Source organism: Macaca fascicularis, chromosome 15 (genome assembly GCF_037993035.2).
Source record: "Macaca fascicularis isolate 582-1 chromosome 15, T2T-MFA8v1.1".
NCBI classification, from domain to species: Eukaryota; Metazoa; Chordata; class Mammalia; order Primates; family Cercopithecidae; genus Macaca; species Macaca fascicularis.
Window position 1 is genome coordinate 113030458 of NC_088389.1, and position 13520 is coordinate 113043977.

Sequence of the window (13520 nt, forward strand, 5' to 3'; positions counted from 1 at the left end):
GTGGGGGACAAAATCAGGAAAAATAGCTAATACATGCTGGGCTTAATACTTAGGTGATGGGTTGATAGGTGTAGCAAACCATCTTGGCACACATATACCTGTGTATCAAACCTGCCCATTCTGTACATGTATCTTGGAATTAAAAATAAAATAAAATTCTGCTAAGGACTCTGGATTTTTTGCTAGTGCAGTAGAGACAACCAAAGGGTTTAAACCTAGGAAGTAGGGTGATCTTATTTGAATTTTTGAAAGACTACCCCTGGAAGCATTGCAAACGATGAGGTAGAAAAAGCAAGACTTGAGGCAAGGACACCAAATCATGGAATCTATGTATATAGTGGTCCAAATCCTAATTATGAGGATTTGAACCAAGGTGAGAACACCATGTGCATAGCATCATATTTAGTCTATTTCCCTGCTAAGCTTTGTATCTGCTAGGGAAGGAAGTGTTAATACATAAAGGGATTAAAATCTTTCAGCAACAATTTAAAGGAAATACCTTACTATTAGATATTACAAAATATTAATGAAAATGTGTCCAGGATGGGAAACAGTTTGTGTATTATTATATTTCTAGTACTTGATTAGAAAATGTAGAATGTGATTTCTAATCTTAGCTTTGCCACATAAAGTCATATGTGTTTAAGCACATTCTTTAATCTTTCTGAGCTCACTTTCCATTTTGGTGAAAATTGGGCATTCTTTCTTCTTTTCAAGTTTGTTGGAAAGGGTACTTTTCCTTTCAGAACTGTAGGGGAAATAGATTTATTGTTGTGAAAACATTTTCGAACTATAGTTTATGATTCAAAGGTAAGTTATTATTTAATATAATATGGAGAAAGCGTTGGAGACCATCAATTATTCTTGGTTCTCTCATCTCCAATTGATAGTGGAGAGATCAGAGGCTGTTAATATGTTGGCAGAAATTCATATATCCTGAATTTTTAGCCAGCTCAGAAAACAAGACCCATGGAAAAGGAAGCCCAGAGAAACCCATGGGATTAATTATCCTTATAAATTGGATAATCGAACTGCAGTCAGTTTGATTCTGCTCCTCTGGTAGCCTCACAGACACATACACACAGCTACAATATACACAAACAGCTGTAGGGGCAGAGGGAAAGCGTTCTCTTAACTTACTGAGGGTTCACTGAAGTGACTGACAGTAGACAGATTTATAGGGGAAAAAGGCATACAAATATATTCAAGTGCTCATGGACACAGAAGTCCTGCAAATATGAGACTCATAGTGGAGACTGTTGTAGCTTAAATGCTCTCTTTACAGGGGAGGAGGAAACTGGGGCCATATAGGCAATTTATAGAGGAGTTCTTAATGATTTTCAGGGGAAATAAGGCCGAAGAATGACCTGAAACAAAGTTCCTTGCATTGTGGAGGGAGTAGTATGAAGGTGAGGGGCAGAACTTTATTGTAAATGAAAGTTGTTTTATTATGCATATAAAGTATCTAAGGTAATCTTTCAAAGTTGCTCTCAGAAGAATAGATGAAAAGTCCATCTGTGCATGGTCATGGACTTTTAATCTCCTCTCTTTTTCAGTGGTTAGTCTTTTCTAGTTCTTTTATGAGTTTCCTAAGGAGGAGGTCTTAGGACAATTGCATTTCTTTTGAAAAGAAGTTTCTTTCGTGAGATAAGGACATTCTAGAGGCAGTCCTACACTGTGTTTGGAGTCAGGGGAAGAAACAAGATTAGAAAGTCTTTGGTTCTGAGGCATCTTCTAAGGCCTTCCTATTTTAGTTCAAAATGCTCAGCATGTCAAAGTGCCATACTTTGGGAGTATTGCTTTTTGAGCCTCAACTAGCACAAAATGCAAGCAACACTCATACAGAACAAAATACATACAACAACCATATGTGACACACAAATATGCCCAATGTATATACTGTGTGATCATACCACACATGCGAAATGTATAGTTACTACATAGATGATGCATAACACTAAACAAACACACAAATAATACTGTATACACCACACATAAAACACATGTAATGCACACAAAAACCACAGACACGATGAGTTTTCCGAATATTAGTCATCCATCTACCACTTTCACATTATTTGCTTTATTTGCATATCATGTAAACATTCATTTACCAAATTTATCTTGCTTTTACAGGTTGTACTTCACTTCAAAATATTTTTATGTATCTTTTCTTTTGCTTTCTTTTTATGTCATCATGGTTGACAAACTTCATTACCTTATTTTTACATACTTAGCTCATCAGAAGTATCTGACAGAAGTGTTGGTATAGGTCTGGTAAATATTATCTATTAGGTATGAAAATGTCGATTGTTCTAACCTCAGTGTGCTGATCTACTCACACTGTAGTCCCTTTGTAATTTATGGAGAAAAATTCAAAAAGATAAAGATTTTTTAAATTAGAAGGCACATAGCAGGTCAACCAGCTCAGTCCTGTATCTTATGCCTGAGTTATTTCTGCCCTAAACAGCCAATGTTAAGAATAGCAAGTGTATTGACAACATTGATGGCACTTTGGGAAATCATCTATAATACCCTATTAGTGTATTGAAGGCAAATTGCCAGGTTGGTATGTCTATAATATGTCTCTCTCTCTGCTCAAGGACAGATTCTATGAATGAATGTATAACTCATTAAAATATAATTTACTGTCATCAGAAAAAATTGGAAAAATATGCAAAAACATAAAAAATTTTAAAGCATGAATAATCTTAGTATTTAAAAGGCCATTGTTTTTAGAAATAAGCTTATTGAGTCAAAAGGACATGCACATTTTTAATGCTTTGAAAAAACAGAGCACAGTTGTTTTCCAGAATATTTGTGCCTATGTATATTCTTCACAGCACCAAACACAGTCTAGGCCATCTTCTCATTAGGATTGAATACTGCCATTAAAATAATTTTTTACCACATATTACCTTTTAAAATTAGAGTTTCTACTTGAACTTTCCTAGATTTGCCTTTTGCTTTGATTTATTTACATAGAGGCTCAGTTTTGAGAAAAAAAATAACTATTGTAATTAGTACAGTCATTAAAATGAATTGACACCTTGAACAAGGAAATCTTAATATTGTAATTTTCTTTGGTGGAGAAATCTTTACTGTGGCATCTGCTATCCGTGGTTAAAAGGAAAAAGGGGAAGACTCTTACTAGCTAACTTTATGTCCCAAACAACAATATTCCCATTCCATTCTTGAAGTAAAATTGTGACACATATTTGAAGAGAGAAAGGTATTCTTATATTTCAGTTGTAAAATATTTATTTTGAATTTTATTAGTGCCTTATTTGTAGACTGTCTTTGAAAAATGTTTATGCAAAGTAACTTCTCATAAAGGTTGGGTTGCTTTTGAACAAGCCAAAAAAAGAGTGTATTTTATGATCCACCTGTTTATACTACTTTCTAGGAAACATGAAGGGCTGCCTTTGGGTTTGATGTATAATAAATGCAAAAATATACATACATTCAGGCACAAGTTCTCAGATGGAATGCTATGCTAATTGGTTAATATGCCTTAATGACATATCAATGAAAATTAGTTTGTGGATATTGCTCTTCACATGTATTTCATTCAGATGACTGTAACTTTGAAGCAAGAAAAGACCATTAGTTTTCAAGTTTCAGATAGCTATAACTTTTATATTCCCCCATTATTTTTCTCACAGGTTAAATTCATTTAAAAGATGTGTCTTTTTATAAAACCATCTGATTTCGAATACAATCAAAATAACATTCTTTTAAGAATGCGTGGATAGCGAGTTCCTAACTCATAATTAAATTTTAAGTCTACAGAAATTTAGGAAAGAATGAATTCTCGGGAAATAACACCAAGAAGTGTAATACTACATAAAATAGTTTTCTAAGTAAAATGTCCAAATTGCTAGGCATTTGAGATATTTTTAAAGTTTAGCATTAAAGATTAAGTCATTATTTTCTTGCAGAATTAATATTCTTTAGTAATGCTGGTTCATCTTAGTGATAGCCTGATAGATGTGTGGTCAAAGAGGTCATATCAGGATGTTAAGAGACAAAAGCATTAGGAATATTGAACAAATTACTTCTAAGTTTCTTTTCAGTTTTATCATAAGCCTTTGATTATATATTTGTGTAACTTATCAATAAATAACCTCCTGATCACAAAAAAAATGTACTGTCCTTAATTTTGAGAAACCACTTAAGACAATGCAAAAAGGATTCTGCTGAAATACGCCAGCAGGATGTCCTGTAGTGCATATTCTGAAGAGTCCTTCTATTGCAATACAATTAGATTCTGGATCAAAACAGTTGTCAAAATATATTCTTAGACTTACAGAAATGAACCCAAAACTCCAAAGGCCAACAACCTCAAAAAGATACAAACAAAGGGAAAAAATGAGCTGCAAGCCCAAATGAAACAGATTAGCACCTATATGCTGACCTGCTACTCTGATGTTAAACTAAGATCCTTGGAGAGAATTAAACTCGGATTGATAGTACCTTTGGATCCTGGAAGAAGAAAAAGCAAATGCTTATTGGAAAAAGAAAATCCCCAAGTTAAACCCTCAGGAATCTTACTCTCTAAAATCAACCAAATATAAACTCACAATCCAAGATCATCAGGCCTACAGTACAAAAGCCACCATGTGGTTAATCAGAAGAAACAAGGTGCCAAATAGAGATACCTAAGGATTTAATCTGTTGAAGCAATTAGATGCAGAATAAAATGTGACTATACATGATGCTTTTTTAAAATTTTTTTATTACACTTTAAGTTGTAGGGTACATGTGCACAATGTGCAGGTTTGTTACATAGATATACATGTGCTATGTTGGTTTGCTGCACCCATTAACTCATCAGTTACATTAGGCATTTCTTCTAATGCTATCCTTCTCCCTGCCCCCCACCCCACAACAGGCCCTGGGGTGTGATGTTTCCCGCCCTGTGTCCTTGTGTTCTCATTGTTCAACTCCCACCTATGAGTGAGAATATTCAGTGTTTGGTTTTCTGTCCTTGTGATAGTTTGCTCAGAATGATGGTTTCCAGCTGCATCCGTGTCCCTGCAAAGGACATTAACTCATTCTTTTTTATGGCTGCATAGTATTCCATGGTGTATATGTGACACATTTTCTTAATCCAGTCTATCATTGATGGACATTTGGGTTGGTTCCAAATCTTTGCTATTGTGAATAGTGCCACAATAAACATACATGTGCATGAGTCCTTATAGTAGCATGCTTTATAATTCTTTGGTTATATACCCAGTAATGGGATTGCTGGGTCAAATGGTATTTCTAGTTCTAGATCCTTGAGGAATTGCCACACTGTCTTCCACAATGGTTGAACTAGTTTACACTCTCACCAATAGTATAAAAGCGTTCCTGTTTCTCTACATCCTCTCCAGCATCGGTTGTTTCCTGACTTTTTAATAATCGCCATTTTAACGGGTATGAGATGGTATCTCATTGTGGTTTTGATTTGCATTTCTCTGATGGCCAGTGATGATGAGCATTTTTTCATGTGTCTGTTGTCTGCATAAATGTCTTCTTTTGAGAAGTGTCTGTTCATATCCTTTGCCCACTTTTTGATGGGGCTGTTTTTTTCTTGTAAATTTGTTTAAGTTCTTTGTAGATTCTGGATGTTAGCCCTTTGTCAGATGGGTAGATTGCAAAAATTTTCTCCCATTCTGTAGGTTGCCTGTTCACTCTGATGGTAGTTTCCTTAGCTGTGCAGAAGCTCTTCAGTTTAATTAGATCCCATTTGTCTATTTTGGCTTTTGTTGCTGTTGCTTTTGGTATTTTAGTCATGAATTGCCCATGCCTATGTGCTGAATGGTATTGCCTAGGTTTTCTTCTAGTGTTTTTATGGTTTTAGGTCTAACATTTAAGTCTTTAATCCATCTGGAATTAATTTTTGTATAAGGTGTAAGGAAGGGATCCATTTTCAGCTTTCTACATATGGCTAGCCAGTTTCCCCAGTACCATGTATTAAATAGGGAATCCTTTCCCTATTTCTTGTTTTTGTCAGGTTTGTCAAAGATCAGATGGCTATAGATGTGTGGTGCTATTTCTGAGGCCTCTGTTCTGTTCCACTGGCCTATATATCTGTTTTGATACCAATACCATACTGTTTTGTTTACTGTAGCCTTGTAGTATAGTTTAAAGTCAGGTAGCATGATTCTTCCAGCTTTGTTCTTTTTGCTTAGGATTGTCTTGGCAATGCAGGCTCTTTTTTGGTTCCATATGAACTTTAAAGTAGTTTTTTCCAATTCTGTAAAGAAAGTCATTGGTAGCTTGATGGAGATGGTATTGAATCTATAAATTATCTTGGGCAGTATGGCCATTTTCATGATATTGATTCTTCCTATCCATGAGCATGGAATGTTCTTCCATTTGTTTGTGTCCTCTTGTATGTCATTGAGCAGTGGTTTGTAGTTCTCCTTGGAGAGGTCCTTCACCTCCCTTTAACTTGGATTCTTAGGTATTTTATTCTCTTTGTAGCTATCGTGAACAGGAGTTCATTCATGATTTGGCTCTCTGTTTGTCTGTTATTGGTGTATAGGAATGCTTGTGATTTTTGCACATTGATTTTGTATCCTGAGACTTTGCTGAAGTTGCTTCTCAGCTTAAGGAGATTTTGGACTGAGACGATGGGGTTTTCTGAATATGCAATCATGTCATCTGCAAAGAGGGACAATTTGACTTCTCTCTTCCTAATTGAATACCTTTTATTTCTTTCTCTTGCCTGATTGCCCTGGCCAGAACTTCCAACACTATTTTGAGTAGGAGTGGTGAGAGAGGGCATCCTTGTCTTGTGCCAGTTTTCAAAGGGAATGCTTCCAGTTTTTGCCCATTCAGTATGATATTGGCTGTGGGTTTGTCATAAATAGTTCTTATCATTTTGAGATACACAATACCTAGTTTATTAAGAGTTTTTAGCATGAAGGGCTGTTGAATTTTGTCAAAGGCCTTTTCTGCATCTATTGAGATAATCATGTGGTTTTTGTCGTTGGTTTTGTTTATGTGATGGATTACTTTTATTGATTCACGTATGGTGAATCAGCCTTGCATCCCAGGGATGAAACCGACTTGACCATGGTGGATAACTTTTTGATGTGCTGCTGGGATTCAGTTTGCCAGTATTTTATTGATGATTTTTGCATCAATGTTCATCAGGGATATGGATCTAAAGTTCTTTTTTTTTGTTGTGTCTCTGCCAGGCTTTGGTGTCAGGATGATGTTGGCCTCATAAAATGAGTTAGGGAGGATTCCCTCTTTTTCTATTGATTGGAATAGTTTTAGAAGGAATGGTACCAGCTCCTCTTTGTACCTCTGGTAGAATTTGACTGTGAAACCATCTGGTCCTGGACTTTTTTTGGTTGGTAGGCTATTAATTATTGCCTCAATTTCAGAACCTGTTATTGGTCTATTTAGCGATTCCATTTCTTCCTGGTTTAGTCTTGGGAAGGTGTATGTGTCCAGGAGTTTATCCATTTCTTGTAGATTTTCTAGTTTATTTGCAAAGAGGTGTCTATAGTATTCTCTGGTGGTAGTTTGTATTTCTGTGGGATTGGTGGTGATATCCCCTTTATCATTTTTTATTGCGTCTATTTGATTCTTCTCTGTTCTTTATTAGTCTTGCTAGTAGTCTATCAATTTTGTTGATTTTTTCAAAAAACCAGCTCCTGGATTCATTGATTTTTTTGAAGGGTTATTTGTGTCTCTATCTCCTTCAGTTCTGCTCTGATCTTAGTTATTTCTTGCCTTCTGCTAGCTTTTGAATGTGTTTGCTCTTACTTCTCTAGTTCTTTTAATTGTGATGTTAAGGTGTTGATTTCCTGTTTTCTCTTGTGGGCATTTAATGCTGTAAATTTCCCTCTACACACTGCTTCAAATGTGTCCCAAAGATTCTTGTACTTTGCGTCTTTGTTCTCATTGGTTTCAAAGAACATCTTTATTTCTGCCTTCATTTTGTTATTTACCCAGTAGTCATTCAGGAGCAGGTTGTTCAGTTTCCATGTAGTTGAGTGGTTTTGAGTGAGTTTCTTAATCCGGAGTTCTAGTTTGATTGCACTGTGGTCCGAGAGACAGTTTGTTATAAATCTTGTTCTTTTACATTTGCTGAGGAGTGCTTTACTTCCAACTATGTGGTCAATTTTGGAGTAAGTGAGATGTGGTGCTGAGAAGAATGTATATTCTGTTGATTTGGGGTGGAGAGTTCTATAGATGTCCATTAGGTCTGCTTGGTGCAGAGCTGAGTTCAAATCCTGGACATCCTTGTTAACCTTCTGTCTTGTTGATCTCTCTAATATTGACAGTGGAGTATTAAAGTCTCCCATTATTACTAGGTGGGAGTCTAAGTCTCTTTGTAGGTCTGTAAGAACTTGCTTTATGAATCTGGGTGGTCCTCTATAGGGTGCATATATATTTAGGATAGTTAGCTCTTCTTGTTGAATTGATCCCTTTACCATTATGTAATGGCATTCTTGATCTCTTTTGATCTTTGTCGGTTTAAAGTCTGTTTTATCAGAGACTAGGATTGCAACCCCTGCTTTTTTTTTTTTTTTTTTTTTCTTTCCATTTGCTTGATAGACCTTCCTGCATCTGTTTATTTTGAGCCTATGTGTGTCTCTGCATGTGAGATTGGTCTCCTGAATACAGCACACTGATGGATCTTGACTCTTTATCCAATTTGCCAGTCTTTGTCTTTTAATTGGGGCATTTAGCCCATTTACATTTAAGGTTAATATTGTTATGTGTGAATTTGATCCTGTCATTATGATGTTAGCTGGTTATTTTGCCCGTTAGTTGATGCAGTTTCTTCTTAGCATTGATGACCTTTACAATTTGGCATGTTTTTGCAGTGGCTTGTACCAGCTGTTCCTTTCCATGTTTAGTGCTTCCTTAGGAGCTCTTATAAAGCAGTCCTGGTTGTGACAAAATCTCTCGGCATTTTCTTGTCTGTAAAAGATTTTATTTCTCCTTCACTTATGAAGCTTAGTTTGGCTGGGTATGAAATTCTGGGTTGAAAATTCTTTTCTTTAAGAATGTTGAATATTGGCCCCCACTCTTCTGGCTTGTAGAGTTTCTGTCGAGAGATCTGCTGTTAGTCTGATGGATAACCTGACCTTTCTTTCTGGCTGCCCTTAATATTTTTTGCTTCATTTCCACCTTAGTGAATCTGATAATGTGTCATGGGGTTGTTCTTGTAGAAGAGTATCTTTGTGGTGTTCTCTGTATTTCCTGAGTTTGAATGTTGGCCTGCCTTGGCAGGCTGAGGAAGTTCTCCTGGGTAATATCCTGAAGAGTATTTTCCAACTTGGTTCCATTGTCCCCGTCACTTTCAGGTATGCCAATCGAATATAGATTTGGTCTTTTCACATAGTCCCATATTTCTTGGAGGCTTTTTTCGTTTCTTTTTACTCTTTTTTCTCTAACCTAGTCTTCACGCTTTGTTTCATTAATTTGATCTTCAATCACTGATACCCTTTCTTCCACTTGATCGAATCTGCTATTGAAGCTTGTGCATGCATCACATAGTTTTCGTGCCATGGTTTTCATGTCTATCAGGTCATTTAAGGTCTTCTCTACATTGTTTATTGTAGTTAGCCATTCATCCAATCTTTTTGAAGGTTTTTAGCTTCCTTGAGATGGGTTTGAACATCCTTCTTTAGCTCAGAGAGGTTTCTTATTACTGACCTTTTGAAGCTTACTTCTGTCAGCTCGTCAAAGTCATTCTCCATCCAGCTTTGTTCCGTTGCTGGCGAGGTGCTGCGATCCTTTGGAGGAGAAGAGGCTCTCGGGGTTTTTAGAATTTTCAGCTTTTCTGCTCTGGTTTCTCCCCATCTTTGTGGTTTTATCTACCTTTGGTCTTTGATGTTGGTGACCTACAGATGGGGTTTTGGTGTGGATGTTCTTTCTGTTGATGTTGATGCTATTCCTTTCTGTTTGTTAGTTTTCCTTCTAACAGTCAGGTCCCTCTGCTGCAGGTCTGTTGGAGTTTGTGGGAGGTCCACTCCAGACCCTGTTTGCCTGGGTATCACCAGCAGAGGCTGCAGAACAGCAAATACTGCAGAACAGCAGATATTGCTGCCTGATCCTTCCTCTGGAAGCTTCATCCCAGAGGCTTACCCACCTGTATGAGGTGTCAGTTGGCCCCTACTGGGAGGTGTTTCCCAGTTAGGCTACATGGGGGTCAGGGACCCACTTGAGGAGGCAGTCTGTCCTATCTTTCCAACCTATTTTTCAAGCTCCTTTCCTTCCTTATTGCCTGGGAACCATATGGTTTTCGTGTTTTTGGCCATTACACCAAGGTTATCGCTACTTGCTGTTTCTTCTCACTGGAATATTCTTCCATCAGAACTTCATATGGCTCACCCCTCACTTCTTTCAGATCTGCTCAAATGTCACATCTTCAGAGAGGTCTTCTCTGATCATCCTATCTACAAAACCATCCTTCTGTCACCTTTGATTCTTTTACCCTGTTCTTTCATTTATAATAGAATTTATTGCTACATGACATTCTGGTACACAATTATAATCATATTACAATTTTGCTTACTATACTCTGCCTCTCGAAATAGAATGTAAGTGCTATGTAGGCATTCTTTTTCACCAGTAAATACTTAGAACCTAGAATTTGATTGAAACATAGGCCTTCCATATTAGTTTATTTCAAAATGTCTCATTACCATCATTTTATAATTAATAAGGTCATTCAGAGACAGCATATCCCAGGAGATAAGAGATTAAGCTGTGCATATTCAGTTTTCTTCCTGAATCTTTTTGGTCAAGCCATCTTCTTGCAATACACTGGTCATTGTGTGTGCCCATTAGAACTGATGAATTCTTACAAGTCAGGTTATAGTGTAGACCTTTTCTGGAACTTTTTGGTTTAGTCAGAATTTCCAGTGCTTACTCTTCTTCATATGCATAGAGTGATACAAATGTATACTTCAAATAAAACTACATAAAAGAAATAAGACAGGCAAATATTTCTAAGCCCTATCCCTAGAGCAAATAGCTAATAGGTACTGTGCACTTAGTATGTGCCAGGCATTGTTTAACCACTTTACCTGTAATGACTCATTTCATCTTCCCTAAAACCCATGAGGTCCTGTTATACCTATTTTACTGATGAGAAAACTGAGATCAGAAAAGCGAAGTAACTTGTCCATGGCTATAAGATCTCTATTATGAGCCCTCATGTCTGTAAATATGACATAGGCATCTGCACCTTCCTTCCATCCAGGATGCAGGGCCACCAATGAGCCCGTTTGCAAGGACAAGTAACTTCTACACCTTAAAAATACTGTATACATTGGTATCCTTCTCAGCTGTTTTTCTCTCCATGATACTCGCCAGCCCTACCCTCATCTTCCAGCTCTTCTTGCAAAACTCTCAAGGTTCTGTCTCTCTATAATGGATCCTCCCTCAATCCAATTTTCCCTACCTTTTTATTATGGAATGTACCTGACCCCTCTTATCTCTTCAACTAGAACCTCAATGAGACCCTCTAGTCCATGGTCTCTGCCTTGTTTTCACATCTTTATTGGAGAGAGACTTTATTATTGTCAAGCAATGTGATGTTGAGCAACTTGCTTAACTTCTCAAATATGTTTCCTCAATTGTAAGAGAAAGGAAGGGTAGATTAGATGAACCTATAAAGCACCATAACTTTAAGACTTAAATGTTTTTGTTTTTGACAAACTTGTAGAAAATTTGCGAAAATAATGCAAGGAAATCTTAACTGTTGATACCCATCACCCATATCTTCAAATGTTAACATTTTACTACATTTGCTTTCTCTCTGTCTTTCTTGCTCTCTCATCTGTCTTTACTTGTTTTCTAAACTCTTTCAGAGTAAGTTGCAGTCATTATGCCATTTCACTCTTAAATATTTCAGTGTATATTTCCTAAAAATGAGGAGTTCTATCATATGCCACAGCATAATTATAGAAACAAGGAAAATACCAAGTATAAAACTATTATGTATTGCACACTCACTTTAAGGGCCTTCTTATTTTAAATCAAATGATTAAAAGTGGATTGTGTATCATATTGTGCTTCCAACAGGTTTGAAGTTTTAATCCTCCTAACCACGCAGTAAGACGTTGATATCAATCCCATTGCCTGTGGATTTTCTCTCAGGTGATACTCTCCATATCTATCTGGTTTCTTGCAGGGTGGTTGCAAGCCACCCAAACTATCCTTGGTTGTTGAAGTAAAAAATCAAAATTTAAAGGAACAGATGGTAAATATATTAGGACCCACAGAATTAGTAAAAGACCAAGAAACCAAAATTTTAAAATCTGTGGGAAACAAGGATGTTTATCCAAACAGAACCACAGCTAAGTTTACACTGCAGGTGCGTATGGTGAGATGAAGTAACAGCCACACCATTCCCATTGACACTGCTACCACCACCATCATCAGTACCACTGCCACGACAGTGATTTGACCTTTCTGTCTGCCTGTGTCCTTGTATCACACACCCTAGATTCGGAGTCTCAATCTAATATTTTATATTTAGGTCACTTCATCCTCTGGGTATAATTATCAGGACAAGAAGCCATAATGGAAGGTTAGCCTGGCTAACACCCAACCCCCAAGACCATATAGAAAGTGCAAGAGGAATATAACTCTTTATGAAGCAATTGGGATGCTCCGAGGAAGGGGAATCTGAGAAATCATATGCTTGTACATTAATCATTAAGAAAAAATATACAGCTTTTATTTATTGGGTATATGAATATTTTCTACCCACATTTGCAAAAGACTGATAGTAAAATCCAGATATTATCGCTACTAAAATCTACCCCAAACTTATAAATGCAAATGCTTATGGCAATTAAGTATTTATTTCAAAAGAAGGGCCCATCTGCTTGGAAAGAAATTTACTTTGGAAAAGAGGCCTGCTATTTGAGATAGCTTTAATATGTATGTGCAGCACTACCTCCCTTATACCTGCCTTGCCCCTCTACCACCAAGAAAGTCAAATAGACCCACATAAGATTTATTACAGCTAAGTTTAAATGTACAAATGAAACACCTGACCCAGTCAGCAATGACATCCATTAGTTGTTTTATATAATATTGCAGAAGACTAATATCTGGAACATTAAATAAATAAATTGAAAAGATATCATGAAACTATGAATTCTAAAGAACCCGACCAACCTCCTGTGACCCCTTTGAACCAAAAGACTACATATAAAAAAATTAATGGGACAAAGAAAAGAACTTGACAATGAAATTGAAAAGGAAGGGAAATTACTACATGTAACCACAACTGGGGACAGATTGCATCACAGGATTATTAGAATTTGGAGGAAAACATTATTATTTTTAAAATTGAATTGGATTATTTATTATAGTTCTAAAAAGTATTGAACATGAGGAAGATTCCTAGCAAATATTAGATTATACCAGGAAATAATGTATATGAGAGGAGCGTCTCAGAGATAAATCTCTATATAAACATTACAAATATTAAATTTTTCTTCTTGTAGCACCAATCTGATAAGAATTACTCTTATATTTTA